Below are 8,440 nucleotides of genomic sequence, written 5' to 3' on the forward strand. Positions count from 1 at the left end.
TGATTTGCCTAACATCACCAATCATTATCAGTTCTTTGTGGAGGCATCCCTCTTTTTTTCTCCACTCAGCATCATTGGTTCACCAGCTTGTTAAGCTGACCGTGATGTAACCATCCATCTGTCTTAAAGCCTTCTGTCTGTGGTTCTCTCCCTGCCTGCACATGATAATCACATATGGAGCTTTTATAAATATACCAGTGTTCCAGCCCTATCTCTAGAAAGTCTGATTTATTCACTGTGCTCTGAGGTCCAAGAGTCAGCTTTTTAAAGTTCAAAGGATTCTAGTAAACTGCAAGAACTTGTGAACCCATGTTCTGTTGGAAGCTCTGAAAGCCCTAAAATTCCCAGAAAGGAGAAGAATTTTCTTAGCATCAGTTCCAGGCTTGTACCCTCACTGATCATGAAATGCGGAGGAAATGAAAAGTTAGCTTCTTCTCTGGAAGATTGGAGTCTAATCTTCTGATACAGAAATTGGGACAAAATTGCTCATAGTTATGCTGCTTTTAAGACATTTTGTAAATCAGAAGTTGAGTGATAAAGCTCTGTGCATGCTGTGTGTTAAGTTGCTTCAGTCACATCTGACTCACTGTAACCCCATGGGCTGTATAGCCCACCAGGTTCCTCTGTCCATGTCTCAACTCTATTGAGAAGCAATTATCTGTGCTTAAAAATGTGATAGGAGACAAAGAGTTGTATTTTCACAGGATATATTCATTGATATTCTGTCATATACTCTAAGTGGTTACTATATATGAAAAATAAATGTAGTTCTTAACATTTAAATTTATTGGGAAAATACACATTTTTCCAAGTGCTTGTGGCTTTAATGTTTCTGATACGGCTCAGTAGAATTGTCTTAAGTTACAGAGTAAATTTTTAGTAAGATTTCTAAGGCATAATGTAAATAGAATAGTATTTCTAAAAATAGGCATTTCTTTCAATAAATATGATGGTCTAAATGTGAAACTGTATTTATTATATGAAGACATTTTTGTTATTCATTATCTCATGTGTTAAATGAAGAGCAATGAGTTGTATTTTTGGTTTATGTTTTCTTTTTACCAACTTTTCTTTTGAAATCCTTGTGCCCCTGGGTCTGTTCTAACCATCCCATTGTGTTTGAAAAATGCCTTGTCACCTGTTTGCTTCTTTTCAGAACAGTCCAGCCTAATTCTTTGTTCAGGTCTTTAAAAAGTCATCGTCCTTGCAGTAGCAGATACTTTGCAATGTAGTAAACAGAATAGTTTGCATTTTCTTCTGGATATCAAACACAATAGAAACAAAGTTGAAATTACCTAGTTAAATTGTCCATCCCTTTTAAAGTATTTATAAATTATGTCTCTAGGAGAGAAAGCTAATTGTAGATAAATAAGGCAAAAACTCTTTTCTTTCTGTCTTAAAAGTGTAACGTGTTTGTTTACCTTAGAATGCCACATACTAGTTAATAACTGTCATCAGGAAATGAAATTATTTTGATTTTGCGTTTAAGTTTCTGAGTGAACAGTCATTACAGGCTGACATCAGTAACAAGATATACATAGGTATTTTAGTAAAAATAATTTCTGTAAATATGAGCAGAAACATCATTAGGAATATGTAAGTGGATCTTCACTGTAATAAAAGATAAACATATTTGTAGTAATATACCCAGTTCTATGAAAAACAAAAATGTCAAGGGCAAGGACTCCCTCACCATCTAGGGGGTAAGCACTTTTTCCTGTGGTTATATCAGATTACCAAATGCTGGCAGAAAGAGCAGCATAAAAGGCTAGTGATGACAATTAAAGTATGATGTTGCTTCTGTGGCCCAGAGGGCAGCCCCTTCAGTACACAGCCAAGTTCTTTACTGTTTGGACTTGCCTCCTTTTCACTGAAACTAGTCTTGTGTCTTTGGTTCTCCAGGTTTTCTTTTGTTCTCCTTGGTTTTTTTTTTTCTTTTTTCTTGAACTTATTTGAGTTTTTTATAGACATTTACTGGGAAAATAACATACACTTTAATAAGCTTTTCCAGAACACCTCAAGTTGTTTAGAGGAAATGTCTGAAAATAAACATATTTACTCTGATTCTTGTTTAACACCTATTAATATTTATCTTCCCTAAGTAGGTATTAAAGTGAAAATTTTAGCCCTAAATGAAAAATTGGAGATACGTTTAGCAAAAGGGCAGTACAGCTGGAAAAAGTACAAAGGAAAAACGTATTATATTGTTTTTATTCAAAACAGAACTCCTTTTCATGAATTGGCGTTAGGTTAGAAGGCATCAGTTTTATATATTCTCTATAAAGAGAATAAAAAGGGAATGTTGATGTTACCTTGCAGGGCTTTTAGGAGGATTGGAAATAATCCAATGACATATATAAAAGCTGAGCATGGTGTCTGAATAGAGTAGAAACAAATGACAAGCACTGTTGTTGTTATCACTGCTGTTCTTCCCTACACACTCTTCACCTTGCCACCCACTACCCCAGATTACTTGTGGCCCATGCTATATGACCTTCACTCCAGTCTCCCTGATGTTCAGTTCAGTTCATTTCACTCAGTCGTGTCCGACTCTTTGTGGCCCCATGGACTGCAGCATGCCAGGCTTCCCTGTCCATCACCAACTCCTGGAGCTTGTTCAAACTCATGTCCATTGAGTCGGTGATGCTGACCAACCATCTTCTCCTCTGTCATCCCCTTCTCCTCCTGCCTTCAATCTTTCCCAGCATCAGGATCTTTTCAAATGAGTCAATTCTTTGCATCAGGTGGCCAAAGTATTGGAGTTTCAGCTTCAGCATCAGTCCTTCCAATGAATATTCAGGACTGATTTCCTTTAGGATGGACTGGTTGGATCTCCTTGCAGTCCAAGGGACTCTCAAGAGTGTTCTCCAACACCACAGTTCAAAACATCAATTCTTTGGTACTCAGCTTTCTTTACAGTCCAATTCACATCCATACATGACTACTGGAAAAACCATAGCTTTGACTAGAAGGACCTTTGTTGGCAGAGTAATGTCTGCTTTTTAAAATGCTGTCTAGGTTGGACATAGCTTTTCTTCCAAGGAGCAAGCGTCTTTTAATTTCATGGCTGCAATCACCATCTTCAGTGATTTTGGAGCCCAACAAGTCTGTCACAGTTTCCATTGTTTCCCCATCTATTTGCCATGAAGTGATGGGACTGGATGCAGTGACTCCTTGATGTACTCAGGCCACATTCCTTCCTAAAGCCCCCTTCTGGAATCCAGCTTTTCTTGGAGCCTTGGTGGTCTCTGGGTCTGAAAACTGCCCTGTCATCATTAGTGGCTTAGGGCGTTGGATTTTAATTAGAGCAGAAGTATACACAGATTGGGCCCAGTTTGTCAATCTTCCAGTAGCACCAAAATCACCTGCAAGGGACCATTAAAAACAAAAATGAAGGAACCCTCTGGTGAATATGTGTAATAACTTGGCATTCCTTAGTCTATTCCTTTGTTAGAATAGAGCATTTATCATGACATGCAGCAGCAGCAGTATGGCACTACCCAAGCAGTCTTAAGGATGAATTCTGGTTTTCCAGGTAAACCAAGAGGCGAGTTAGGAGGGTGCAAAGAACTGGAGACTTAGCATCTAATGCTCAGCATTCTCCCACACTTATAGATGATGGAGATACTTAAGAGCCCTTGGTTTTTGGTTTACTTGGAAGAGTTTCCTGTAATGTGTTCTTTGTGTCTGAATTTGGTGGTAGTTGGCTTACAGGTAACCATCTAGCATATTTAATATTTTTATTATATTTAGTTGGTATCCCAAAGATGAGTGACAAAGAAGTAGACTGAGTCATTTATAGATTTACTGTGAATCAACTTGGTGGATCATTTCTTTGAGTTCAGAATGCTCCCTTTTGGATGGATCCTTTTTTAACTGTGAAGCAGAATGATCATTTAGAAGAATATTTCAGAGACAGATGAAATAATATGAGCACAGTGGAGCTGGGGGTGTCTCTGACATGCTAGGGAGATAGTGAGATAAATCTAGCTGCAAAAGGAGAGCCATGTTGGTAGGTGGGAAATAAAGCTGGTGAAGTTGGAATTCAGTATGGGAGCACAGATACAGTGCATGGGGGAAGACATGCTGATTCTGGCTATACCATTTACTGGCAATGTGATTATAAACTAGTTACTTAACCTTTCTGAGGTTTAGTTCCCTTATGCATAAAATGGAGATAATTTACTCAACTACTCTAGTTTGGAGTTAGGATTTAATCACAGAATAGATGTAAAGTATTTGACACTTAGTATACTCTAAATTCATCCTCCCTTTGGGAAACTCAACATTATAAAGATTTTTTATTGATTTACAATAGTATATTGATTTCAGGTATACAATACAGTGATTCAATATTTTTATAAGATTTTGGTTTTTTAAGATATGCACTATATCAGATTTTTAAGGGCGGGGGCTATCCAGTAGTCAAAGGGTTCCCCTTGGCTGGGCTTCTGCAGGTACCCTCTATCACTGGTAAGTCACTCATCCCCATTGTAACTTAGAACTAATCCACATTCTCTGTATTTTCATATTTTCACACATGAAAATAATAGCTCACCCACCATCAGAATGCTCCAGTCTGTTTCTAGAAGTGTTGATAGGTTTGTATGGATCTGTCCCTAGTCTCTTATAACCCCAGCCCCTGTAAGACCAACAGCACACAATTTTAGGTAAATTGGGATTGGGATTGGGACTGGGATTGAGGTAGCAGTCCAAGGCCATGAAATCAAGAAAAAGTAGAATGACTCATGCTCACATAAAGTAATGAACTGTTGTAAAAAAAAAATTTAATAAAGGACATGTTTTAAGGGCTGGGTTAAGGACTGAAATCTTTAGGAAAAGATGCCAGTTATCAGTTCAAGTCAGTGGTTTTACACTGATGTAGACCACAGTGTGGTGGCTTTCACAGTGCTCAAAGGGATAACTGAATCATGACCTTAAACAATTAGATTAAAAAAAAAATTGCAATAAATGAAATTCTAGGAATATGGAGTTTAAGGTGAATATAAGGGAGTAAAGCAAAAGTGCCTACTTCCTGTATGTTCTAAAGTCTCCTTCAATTTTTAGGTCTATGGAAAATTTGTTAAGCAAGAAAGGATTCATCCTTAGTCTCTTAAAACTGATTTCAAATGTGTCACATACACTCTTTATTTCCTTAAGCCTAATTTCCTTTAAAGGTTTAATGTAGTTCAAGAAATTTCCACAGCAGGGCTGTATTTTGTCCTCTAACAAAGACCGAGCATGGCTTTCCTTGAGATTGCTTTGGCCCACAGAAGGTAGATGAACTTTTCTAGTGCAACAGATAACAATTTACCATTCAAGGAACATCAGTCTTGGAGTAATTGATACCACAAATTTCTTTACATTGAAGTTCCAGATGGTGGCTTTATACTGGATTAACTCATGATCTCTGTAATTAGGAGTCTACATTTTTAAAATATTTGTCCTCTTTCAGCATTCCCAATCTCAGTGAAAGTCACCACTTCCCATCAGGAGCACAGACTAGGACTTTGGGTTTTTCTTGGTTCTTCTACTTCGTGAGGCCCTCAAGTCCTCAAGCAAGTTTTCTCTGTTCTGCCTCCCAAGTATAGCTGGGATCTGTGTTCTTATTTCTTCTAATCCAAGCTGACACCATCTCTGACTGGACAACCTTGGTGGCTCATAGCTGGTCCCTGTACATCCATTCTGGCCCCTTCCATCCATTCACCATTAATGAGCAGCCAGAGTCATCTTGACAAATCACAAGTCTGGAAAATAAAGACATAAAAGGTGTTAAAACTTAGAGAAAAAAGACTTATATTTTTAAAACAAGTCTATGCTCTTGCTTCTTTACAGCTCTTTGGCAGTTTCCCATTGCTCTGATAATATAACTTATATTCTTACTATTCTCTTATTCAACAAATACTGACTGACCTTTCTGCTAAAGGCCTTTTATCACATTGTGTTCTGGGTATGCATAGATAAATGAGACTTGCCTCCTACCCCCAAGGAGCCCATCATCTAGCAAAACAGTGCTCGATCAAAGTTTACTCATTTATTAATAAAAATTCACTGAAATCCTACAATTTACCAGCAGAGTGCTAGAAGGAACTTGGGTGTCAGTTGACTTTGCTATGCCTTTAGTGAAATGAACGATTCGAAGAAACATGGCCTGCACTGCTCTCAGGATAATTTTGACCCAGACACATAATCATTATTTATGTCACCTGTCATCAGACAATAATACTACCTAGCAAACAACCAAAAAAAAAAAAAATCCAAAAGAGTTCAGCAGAAGTGTTTATTTGCTCTCATATCAGGGATGGTCAGCTAAGCACCTCTGTTCATCTTGGTTGGGCATGCCCACATTGCAGGGTTGGCAGGCTGTTGTCTGATCTAGGCTGCCCTTGGCTGGAACAAGCAGGAAGGCTTTGTTCTATGTTCCTAATTTTTCAGTAGAGCAGCCTAGGTATGTTTTCATGGCTCAGGCTCAATAGAGAGCAAGCAAGGCTAGTTTCACAGTGGTTTTTAAGCTCTGCTTGCATCCTATCTTATTAACGTAACTTGAGTCAGAATGGGTGCTGCAGAGTTACATGGCCAGGATGTGAATATGGGGAGAATTGAGGCCATGATTGTAATCTGTCACAATGCCATGTTTTCTCTTAGTATACTTTGTATGTAGCTTGATCATAGGACTTAACCACTAAGTTGAAATATATAAGGTTTTACCCCTCCCCCAACTTGGGAAACTCATTGTGGACAAACACTCTGTCTTTAGCATATAATAGATGCCCAACAGATGTTAAAGTAACAGAATTATTGGTAGATTCACTTTGGGCTATTTATTTAAGATAATTAAACTTTCTCAGCCTCAGCTCAGTCTTTTATAGAGGATAATAATAATACCTACTACAACGCACCTTTCTGAGGATTAAATAGGGAAAAAATGTAAAAGTGCATACCATTTCCTCAAGAGAGTTTTTTCTTTCCTCCTCCCCACACCTTCCTTTCTCACTGTGTTTATATGAATTTGGAAGAGTAATTGATTTAATCTTGGCCTATTTTATACAAAAAGTTGTAGGATAACGATCCCCCTATTAAAACCATCTTCCATATCTTCTAAAAACTAATTTTGTATAATACACCCACTCCAGTGTTCTTGCCTGGAGAATCCCAGGGACGGGGGAGCCTGGTGGGCTTCCGTCTATGGGGTCACACACAGTTGGACACGACTGAAGCGACTTAGCAGCAGCAGCAGCATCTCCTAAAGAAGTTTGGTCCCTTGAAAGCTTAAGCCTTTGAATCATTTGCAGTATAAGGAAGAGATAGATTTCTTCTTATTCCCGCAGAGAACTTACACAAAGAGGAAAGGCAGTTTGGAATGGATGGAGGACTATAATGGGTGGGAGGGGTTCTTTAATGGAGAACAAGCCTGGTAGGTGCCACAGTGTGTGTGTGTGTGTGTGTGTGTGTGTGTGTGTATGTGCGTGCGTGTGTGGTGGGAGGGGATGGCAGAGGGGTGAATGAGATCTTCCAGCAGGAAAGCCAGAGACTGGTGAGGAGGGCAAGGAATAAAAACCCAACCCTTACTGCCAGTTCCTCTTTAATTTAGTGGTTACATCTTGGGGGTTGTTTCTGATGCTTGATATAGATATTCAGTTGTGTTTTATTAATATTTCTAAATTTAAAATATATGATTTTTATTTATTTATATTTAGTTACATATTTTTATATAGTCTGGTTTTTATACATCATTATATATGATCATATATAATTAAATATATATAACTATAAATGTATATGTAATTATATATATGCATGACTTTTCCCCAGATGCAGGGCAGACACACATCTGGCTTCTATCAATTGGGGAGTAGCTTTAAACACATCCTGTCAAGTTGTCTGTTCCCAAAAGCAATACCAACACATTCACTGAATGTTATTTTTTCTCCACAGTGATGTTCTTGATTGGACCACAAATTTTTCCATAATACTGTACTTGAAAAATAGGACATTCTAGCTCTTTATACATAATCAGCCCTCCACCTCCAGCCATTTTTAGAAAACTTTTTTTTTTCTTTTAATGAAGCGTTAAGTAGACTGTATTCCAGCTCTGGAAAAGAAAAAAGAAAAAACCACATTGAGTATTAGTTATACAATTTTCTTTTGGTTTCTGTGATTGAGTTGTTCTCATTTTCTATATCTGAGTACTAATTGAAGCTGGTATAGCTAACTGCCTCCTGTCCCCCTCATGTCTGAGACATGCTGGATCTGCTGCCAGAGTGGTTGTAAATCAGTTATTCACAAAATGAAATCAGATTATTCATTTAAATGAATTTAAAGTTAGTTAAAATAGTTTGAAAATTCCATAATTTAAACTTTATTTTGTTAATTTTACTACTGAAAGGTTTAGGAGGTTTGAGGTGTTTTTAAACATTATTTTTATTCTTTTTTTTTTTAG

At 37.6% G+C, this 8,440-nt stretch overlaps 1 protein-coding gene across 4 annotated transcripts in view; it reads left to right on the forward strand.

Moving 5' to 3' along the window:
• The window catches only part of IFNE (interferon epsilon), an 88,575-nt gene that overhangs the window by 19,007 nt on the left and 61,128 nt on the right, over nt 1–8,440 (forward strand). The gene's annotated exons all lie outside the window — the stretch shown is intronic.

Source organism: Bos javanicus, chromosome 8 (assembly GCF_032452875.1).
Source record: "Bos javanicus breed banteng chromosome 8, ARS-OSU_banteng_1.0, whole genome shotgun sequence".
Lineage (NCBI taxonomy): Eukaryota > Metazoa > Chordata > Mammalia > Artiodactyla > Bovidae > Bos > Bos javanicus.